Source organism: Sorghum bicolor, chromosome 5 (genome assembly GCF_000003195.3).
Source record: "Sorghum bicolor cultivar BTx623 chromosome 5, Sorghum_bicolor_NCBIv3, whole genome shotgun sequence".
Classification (NCBI taxonomy): domain Eukaryota; kingdom Viridiplantae; phylum Streptophyta; class Magnoliopsida; order Poales; family Poaceae; genus Sorghum; species Sorghum bicolor.
Window position 1 is genome coordinate 8092624 of NC_012874.2, and position 10430 is coordinate 8103053.

Consider the following 10430-nt stretch of genomic DNA (forward strand, 5'->3'; position numbering starts at 1 on the left):
ACGGCGACGGTCCCCCATGCTCCTTCGCCACGTGGTTTGAACCCACCGACTGAGGCTACACACAGGAGTAGCGATTGCATGAGATGAAGTTAAAGAGCTAAATAACATGCATGTGTGATATATATTACTCACCGGAGTAGTTTGGAGAGCAACGAAGGGAGGAACGACGGGAGGAGGCTGAGGTGGGCCCATCAAGTTGGGTGGCAGAGTAACACCCAGAGAACTCTATAGAAACGCCAGCACGTCTGACATCCTCTGGTCACTTGCCAGCCGCGTCGCTCGCTCTGAAGCCACAACCGCCTCTAGCTCGTCGGTCGTCTTGTTCAAAGTTTCCACCTAGGCCTATACATTGTTGCAAAGGTAATGTTAGTGAACGAGAAAGAAATCCCCGTGTAATGCACGACGAGTAAACCAAAACTAACCTGTAGTGCCTCGACCCGGGCTTGTCCATAGGCCGACCGCTCGCGTATCAGCAGGAGTCCGGAGCCGCTCGTGGTCTGTGCTCTGATCTGGGAGAGAGTGGGAGTAGTGGCGCTGTCGATCACGCTGTTTGCCATCCAGTAGCACCCATGCTGCTTTCTCTTTCCAAGACACATGACGAGGCGCGCATCAATGTTGTCAGTCGTTGGATCATAATTCGGCCCATACATCGCCCTTGCCACCTCATGGTACTCGGTGACTTTCTTGTAGGCGCTCTCACTTGTGTACACCTCGAGCGGGTCCTCCGGGTTGAAGGAGACGTCGGACGTCGCCTTGCCCTTGTGTGACATGGTATATGCCGCGAAGTAGGAGCATGGCTGGCCACCATGCGCCACCGACTGCGAGAATGAAAAGAAGTGTGTTAGTAGTCTTTGCCTAGTTAAATTAAAGCATGACAACAGTTACAAACATGATGACGTACCCAAGCTCGGCCGAAGCCGCCGATGTTGCAGTTGCCTTGATGGTGAGGCACACATGGCATGGCCAAACGGTGAGCCCGGGCAGCCGTGTGCTGCTGCCGCCACTCCTCGCTCAGCCAACGGTCCACGATTTGCCCCGACGCCTCGGGGGACTTTTCGCACCACCAAGAAATGACCTACACGTCATGAAGTAATCGACATGTTAGGCAGTCAAGTTCATAGCACCTAATGTTGAAAGGAACTTAATTTAAAGTTGTTCAGTTACCTGCATGAACTGCTCTTTGGTGAGGGAGAGCCTCTGCTCTCGAATTCGTTGCTTGTTGACGCTCTCTCCAAACTACTTCCCATAGTAATCTCTGATGGCCTGGACTCTCGTCTCGTGGTACATGTCCGTGATGCGCTTCCTGCAAGCTTTCCTAGCCACGGCGTCTGCATTGCCCTCGTAGCTCTCGTCGAGCTTAAAGTATGTCTGCATATGAAGACACGATGTATGCATTAGTTATTTCAAGTAGGATCCAATGAACGCGTTGCATTGAGGCATGTAATGCGAGGAAGTCTTACCCATAATTCCTAAGGATGAGCGCTGCCACGTTGCCTGCGGTGGTGTGGTGGGTGGACTCATAGTGGGCCCATGTGTAGGAGGGCTCGTCCTTCCCGGCATGCGTTACAATGCTAGGGAAGTAGTGCTTGACTAGGGCCCCTAGGACGCCAGTCACATGGCACGTATCCCCTTCTGACACAACCCTCTAGGTCCTGTGTTGACACTTGTTAACTTATAAAATTTATTAGCATTTATTTCTCCACTAGAAATGAATATCCATTAGAATAGGGTTATCGCTGACAATTTCCACGAGTTGTGTATATTCTGTGTTTTCCAGGGATTATTTCAGAAAATGCTGAAAAGAGGGATTTAAGTGTCAATTAACCACGAAACTTATCCATGACAGAAGGAGGACACCAGAGGGATCAGAAAGACTCTAGAAGACTCTCGGAGCAAGGGGAACAGCAGAGACCACCAGGTGGGGCCGGCCGGCCCCACCCTGGTGCCGCCCGACCCCCTATGGTTAGGGTTTGCGCCCCCTTCTGGAAGCTTTCTCCACCGCCTCTGAGGAGCCATCTTGACCGCTTGTTAAGTTGATTTGATCTAACGGCACGCGTTCACCCCACCAGGCTATAAATAAAAGGCAAGACCCCCCTGGAGGAGGCCAGATTAAGAGATGAAGAGCCAGAGCATTAGATAGAGATCCACTAGATCTAGGCTAGCAATCAAGATAGAGATTAGAGAGAGATAGAGTAGAGGAGTAGAGATTCTGGAGGAGTTCCGGCCTGTCGGTGCTTCTTCGTGGGTGTATTCTTCGGGATTCGGCTCCCTCGCCCGGAACCGCGTTCTGAGGTACCATTTTTATTTACCCTTTGGATTCAAGTAAGCAACTTGTTTGTATTCATTCTTTGGTTTGCAACTCATATTATATTTAGTACTATGATTTGGGTAGCTGCTAGGTCGCAGTAGTGATTCGTAGCGTAGACGTGGTGTCTGGGCTATGGTTGCTTGTGAATGTTCCCTAATCAGTCGGACAGTGGTAGTTCGCGTAGATGACTTTATAACTACGTTGATTTCTCTATAGTCCACTTCCTGTTGGTAGGATTGATGGGCTTATAGGTGGCTGGTAGGGGGTTACTCTGATTCTCTCCCTATTTGGGTTACTTGCCCGATAAGACAATACTATACAAAGTTTATCCGTTATTGGAACAAGAGTACATTAGTATTTCCTCATCCTCAATAGTTTCTAGATTGTTTGTGCTCCCTTAGATTAAGAAATTATAGGCTAAGTCATAAATCACCTACTGTTCCTTTCGGTTCGATATTAAAATTGGGTTAATCTTGGTGAAGTGCTGATCAGTATATATCTGTGCGCTTGCGGATAATCTGATCATAATTATTATTAGGGTGCACTTAATTTATACCAACAAGTATTTCTGGCGCCGTTGCCGGGAACGGTTTACTGATTTTTGGCATAATCTATCTTAGTCTATAGTTATCATTTCATAAAAAATATATAATATGAATAATATATATAATACATAATGAAAATTGAATCTCAACTTTTATATCAATATAGAGCACAATCGGGATCATACCTCCAGCCAAAAAAATCTTCTAAACCTATCACATCATCTGGCTATGAGCTATGCCCGGGACTAATCAAAATAGTTCAAGAACACATTTTTGCTAGTAATTCTAGCGAAAACCCCTATTCCCACTTAGCTGATTTTGAGCAAACATGTTCATGCCTAAAAATTAAGGGCATGGCTGATGAAACTCTAAGATGTAAACTTTTTCCATTTTCATTAACGAGTCGAGCTAAGAAATGGTATAATCGCCATGTTGGGAATTGTCAAGGAGACTGGGGTATATTATGGAGTTTTGCATTAATTTTTCCCAGTGGAAAAGGTCACTAAACTTTGGTTTCAAATTATAGGATTCAAATAATTGGACAAGGAATCGCTAGGCAAGGCTTGGGATCGTTTTGAAAGTTTTGTAAACTCTCGACCTAATCTTGCTTTACAAGAACCCATGCTTTTACAACATTTCTTTTTAGGCCTTAACAGTAAAAATCAAGAATATTTTAATCTAGCCTCGGGAGAAGCATTTATGTATATTACTGTTGATCATGCTAAAACTATTCTTACTAATATTTTAAATCATCTCCCTGAAGAAAAAGAAGAGTTGTTAGAAGAAGAATCTCAATTAGTTGAAAATAAACCTTTACCAGATCCATCCTAACCTATAGTTGAATTAGCTAATGAGACGGAGATAGCTCCAAATTCTGAATGGATGTTTGAATTTGAGGATGATTTCTTTGATGATTTTGGTAATACGACACTTTATCATAAGATTATTCAACCCCAACAATCTAGGGATTTTAAACTTAATTTCTCACATCCTGATGATTTAAAATTTCTTAGGGAAGTTATAAGAGAATTAATCTTTATTTTGGGTGATGATTGGTTAATAGAATCCGAGAAATCCACAGAAGTAATTCACTTTAATTCACCCTCGGTTATTATAAAGTTGCAAGTAGATTCACATCCTTTTAAGCTTTATATAATCCGGTTGCAGGAGTCAACATCATGTGATATACCTTTGCTAAAGAATTCTTGAAAGACATACCATTAGTTCCTACAAATAAATTATTAAGAAGTTGTTCAGGATACATTATTCCTAGCTTAGGAGTTTTCAGTGCACTTCCTATTGTTATCAATCATTTCCGTGTTTTGCTGAATTTTTATATATTTGATGTGTGGGATTTTAATGTAATGATCGGAGTACCTATAATAAAACTTCTTTAAGAAGGTCGTAATGGTAAATTAAACATTAAATTTGGGAAAGGATTTAGTTTTTCAATGCCTATAACTAATACAGTAAAAGTCAATGCAGAACCCCTTTCTGAATTAGATCCAATAGAAGAGGTTAAGTCATCCGAACTCGATAATTTTAGTCAACCTGATTTAGAAGATGATACCCAGTTCTTCAGCGAGGAAGAGGAAGAGGATTTTAGTGATACTGAACCTCTTGATGAATTACTAGAGCCACTTAACCCTCCTATTGAGCTTAAACCATTACCTTCTAGACTTAAATATGCTTTTCTAAATAATGATCATAAATATCCGGTGATTATAAGTGATAAACTCTCTGGTGAGGAGACTTATAAACTAATAACTATTTTAGAAAAATACCATGCTGCTTTTGGTCATTCACTCCAAGACCTAAAAGGGATCAGCCCTGTTCTTTGCATTCATCGCATACCAACCAATCTAGAAATAACACTACAAGAGAGCCTCAGTGTAGACTCCAGAATGTGATGAGAGATGTAGTAAAGAAAGAGGTTTTAAAGCTTTTGCATGCAGGGATTATATATCCTGTACCGCATAGTGAGTGGGTAAGTCCTGTACAAGTTGTACCTAAAAAGAGAGGAATGACAGCTGTTCGAAATGATAAAAATGAATTAATACCTCAAAGAACTATCACTGAATGACGAATGTGCATAAATTATAGGAAACTCAACAAGGCAACAAAGAAAGATCATTTTCCTCTACCTTTCATTCATGAGATGCTAGAGCGTTTAGCCAATCATTCTTTCTTTTGTTTTCTTGATGGTTATTTAGGATATCACCAAATCCTTATCCACCCTGATGATCAAAGAAAAACTACGTTTACATGTCCCTATAGAACTTATGCTTATCGTAGAATGTCTTTTGGATTATGTAATGCACCCGCTTCTTTCCAAAGATGCATGATGTCTATATTTTCTGATATGATAGAGAAGACCATAGAAGTTTTTATGGATGATTTTTCAGTTTATGGAAAAACTTTGGATGATTGTTTGGAAAATCTAGATAAGGTTTTGCAAAGTTGTGAAGAAAAACACTTAGTCCTCAATTGAGAGAAATGTCATTTTATGGTTAGAGAGGGAATAGTGTTAGGACACTTAGTGTTAGAAAGAGGTATAGAGGTAGATAAAGCTAAAATTGAATTAATTTAAATAGATATCTCCACCTGTTAATATAAAAGGAATCTGAAACTTTCTTGGTCATTGTAGTTTTTATTGTAGATTTATAAGAAATTTCTCACAAATTGCTAGGCCAATAACTAGATTGTTAGCTAAGGATGTACCTTTTGAATTTGATGATGACTGCTTACAATCATTTAATATTCTTAAGAAAGCACTTACATCAGCGCCTATCATTCAACCCCCTGATTGGTCTTTACCTTTTGAAATAATGTGTGATGCTAGTGATTATGCTGTGGGCACAGTCTTAGGACAAACAAAAGATAAAATGCATCATGCAATTGCCTATGCTAGCAAAACAATGACAGAAGCACAATTAAATTATGCAACCACTGTAAAAGAACTTTTAGCTATTGTTTTCGCTATTGATAAATTTAGGTCTTACTTAGTTGGAGCTAAAATAATTGTTTATTCTGACCATGCTGCTCTTAAATATTTGCTCACTAAGAAGGATGCTAAACCATATTTAATAAGATGGATCTTATTACTTCAAGAATTTGATTTGGAAATTAAAGATAGAAAATGTGTAGAAAATCTTGTTGCTGATCATTTGTCTAGGATGTATTTTAAAGAACCTCAGGAGTTACCTATTAATGACTCATTAAGAGATGACATGCTGTTTAAAGTGACCAAGACAGATCCTTTGTACACGAATATTGTCAACTTTATGGTTGCAGGATACGTACCACTAGGAGAAAATAAAAAGAGGCTTATTTATGAAAGTCGTCTCCACATATGGGATCCACCCTATCTCTTTCGGGTATGCTCAGATGGGTTGCTGAGGAGATATGTACCAGTGGAGGAGGGCATGCAGATCATACAAAAATATCATTCATCACCATATGGAGGCCATTATGGGGTTTTCCGTACTCATGCAAAAATTTGGCAAAGTGGTTTCTTCTGGCCAACCATGTATGAAGACACCAAAGATTTTATCCGAAGACGTGGGCCATGTCAGAGGCACGGAAATATCACTACTAGAGATGCTATGCCACTCACTAACAATCTTCAGATAGAGCTCTTTGATGTCTGGGGAATTGATTACATGGGACCATTTGTGAAATCATGGAATTATGAGTACATTTTGGTGGCAGTTAACTATGTATCCAAGTGGGTAGAAGCCATGCCATACAAGAAAGCTGACTCAAGACACTCAAAGAGGATGTTTGAAGAGATTATATTTCCAAGGTTTGGAACACCGAGGATGGTTATAAGTGATGGAGGAACACACTTCACTGATAAAAAGTTTCACTTATACCTACAAAATCAAGGAATACGACATAATGTTGCTATGCCATATCATCCTCAGACAAGTGGCCAGGCAGAAACATCAAATAAACAAATCAAAAATATTCTCTAGAAAACAGTAAATGAGATGGAAACTTTATGGAGGGATCAGTTACCAAATGCATTATGGGCATACCGGACAGCTTATAAAACACCTTTGGGTATGTCCCCATATGAATTGGTATATGGCAAGACTTGTCACTTGCCAGTCGAGTTAGAACATAAAGCTCATTGGGCTATCAAAAGATGGAATATGTATTTTGAAGCCACTGGAGAGAAAAGAAAAATGCAACTATCACAACTAGAAAAATAGAGAGAGAAGGCATACCACAATTCAAAGATCTACAAAGAGCAAACAAAGAGATGGCATGACAAGAGGATCAAGAAGAAGGAATTTGCACCAGGAGATAAGGTATTACTTTTTAATTCCATGTTCAAATTATTCGGGCTTGGAAAATTGAGGAGCAAGTGGGAAGGACCCTTCACCGTCGTGAATTCATCACCACACAGAGCGGTAACTCTACAATCAAGCGAAGGTACGTTATTCAAGGTAAATGGACACCGACTTAAACTTTATTTAGAACCATTTGATTCAAAAGTAGTTGATGCGATAGAATTTATTCAATTACCACCATATTAAGTTCTTTTATCCTAGTATGAAATTTTATTCGAAAATACGTCAAATAGAAAATAGGAAGAGTCTAAAGGCACCACGCAGAAGGGCACCCAAAGTGGGCCCCTGGTGGGACCGGCCGGCACCCTAGTGGGGCCGATCGGCGCCCCCTGTCGCTCCCATCCCGATTCTTGTTCCCTGTTCTTCTACAATCTTCCTTTGGATATTCACGCATAATCCAGTCATAATCGGATATTCTTCTGTACGGATCCCGTGGAGCCTAGAATCTGTCCTCATCACGTCTTCTGAAAATTCATATAAATACATACCTAGACCCCTCTCAATAGTATTTCATAACCAGCCACCTCTTTCCCCTAAGAAGCTCTCTAGTTCAGATCCATTGGCAATGGCGGACCAAGCAGTCGACAACTCAAAAGCCCTCATCGTCGCCCAGCCCAAGCCTCTCGCCGTTGTGCTGGAGCACGTAGCCATAACACCTCAGCGCTACGATCAAGCATACTACGTACAAGAACCATCTAATCCTTCTCCCACAAGGCGTTTGCTGCAAGGAATTGCCAATAGGAAGCAAGTCGCCATCACCAAGGGTACTCCACTTCTTCAACCTAGGGAGAACGAGCGGCTCGTGTCGGTCCAGACTGACAAGAATGGGAAGCTCATCTGTGCTAAGTACACCACCGCTCCTCCAGTTACCCAAGGCGGTAGGGCTAACCCTAACGAGGTGTGCTACATCGAATCTCGCACAGCCACCGAAGCCCAAGAGGAAGAGGACTACATCAGCACTAGCATTGGAGAAAGCCCCCAAACACCCAGCTCCTACCTTGCACACCCTTAATGAAAAGCTGGAAGGCCTCTCTGAAATTGTTAGAGGGATGGAGAAATCCAAAAACCTCAGGGACAAGCTAATTGAAGGCATGGACAAGTAGCTAGGGATCAGTTTCAAGCTGATCCGCAGCCTTAGGAGTGATAAAGATAAGCTCGAGGTAGAGATTGTAGCACTACACGAAGAAATCCAGGGTCTCAGCAAGAAAAGGGCAGCCATAATTGCCTAGTTACCCTATCAATAAGGCACAATTCCGCTAGGTTTGGCTAGTTAGTACTAGGAGGAAATACATTCAACACATCAAGAAATCTTTTGCACAGACGGTTGAGGCTGAAGGTGATGAGGCAGTGAGCCGGCAAAAGGAGTCCAACGATGTTGATCAACCAAATGATCTATCTATTATAGTTGGGATCGGACGCGAACTAATTATGTTGCTTAAGTGCATTTTAGTTTTAGTTTTTTAGTGCTAGTTGTGATTGTATTTGTCGTAGCCAAGCTTGCTTAAATTAATCAACTATGTGTGTTAGACATGTTATGCAATAACATGAGAAACTATATGTGCATGGTTTTTATAATATATATGTTAATGCCGATCGACGCTCCGAAGAGTTCATTAATGGCGTGCACTATTTCTTAAGTGTGACCGAGACAAACAAGAGAGACGGTTTCATGTGCTCTCCATGTGCTGTGTGCAAAAATTTGATGGAATATTCTAACTCAAGGACTCTTTATTCACACTTATTAAAGTCTGGTTTTGTACCAAACTATATTTGTTGGACCAAGCATGGAGAAAGCGGGATTATAATAGATGAAGGTGAAGAAGAAGAATTGGACCACGCCGACATTATTGCTCAGTAGGGTGGCTTCGATGATGTTGCAATGGGGAGAGATAATGAAGAAAAGGTAGCGGCAGAAGATGATCGGGGCGATGATGCTTTTGGTGATGCCATCCGTGATGCACAAAGAGAATATGAAAGTGAGAAAGAGAAGGCCAAGTTCGAGCGCATGCTAGAGGACCACAGGAAATCGCTATATCCCAACGCTGAAGAGGGGCAAAAAAAGCTGGGTACCACACTGGAATTGCTGCAATGGAAGACAAAGAATGGTACATCAGACAAGGCATTTGGGCAATTATTGAAGATCATAAAAAATATGCTTTCGAAAGGCAATGAATTGCCCACCACTACGTATGAAGCAAAATAGGTTGTCTGCCCTTTAGGATTAGAAATCCAGAAGATACACGCATGTCCTAATGACTACATCCTCTACCGTGGGGAGAAATACGAGAATTTAGATGCATGTCCGGTATGTAAGGCATCATAATATAAGATCAGGCGAGATGATCCTGGCGATGTTGAGGGTGAAGAACGTCATAGGAAGAAAATTCCTGCCAAAGTTATGTGGTATGCTCCTATGATATCATGATTAAAACGTCTGTTCAGAAACAAGGACAATGCAAAGTTGTTGCGGTGGCATAAAGAAGACTCTAAGATAGATAATATGCTGAGACACCCTACCGATGGATCCTAGTGGAGAGCGATAGACAGAGAATTCCTAGATTTTGCAGATGATGCTAGAAACTTGCGGTTTACCTTAAGTACAGATGGTATGAATCCTTTCGGGGAGCAGAGCAGTAGTCACAGCACTTGGCCAGTTACTCTATGTATCTACACCCTTCCTCCATGGCTATGCATGAAGCAGAAGTTTATTATGATGCCATTGCTTATCCAAGGACCGAAGCAACCTGGCAACGACATCAATGTCTACCTGAGGCCATTAGTTGAGGAACTTCAACTTTTATGGAGCAAACCAGGGGATCGCGTGTGGGACGAGTACAAACAAGAGCACTTTGACCTACGAGCATTGCTGTTTGTAACAATCAATGATTGACCAGCTCTGAGTAATCTTTCAGGCTAGTCAAACAAGGGATATAATGCATGCACACACTGTTATGAAGACCTTGACTGTGTATTTTTGAAAAAATGTCGAAAGGTCATTCACCTTGGCCACCGTCAGTTTCTTCCTGTGAACCACCCAGTACGAAAGAAAGGCAAGCATTTCAAAGGCAAGGCAGACCACCAGACCAAGCCTCTCAATCGAACCGGGGATGATGTACTTGAAATGGTCAAGGATATAAAATTGGTATTTGGAAAGCGACGAGGCAGCGAACCTATTCAAAAGGACGTTAAGGGACACGTACCCATGTGGAAGAAGAAATC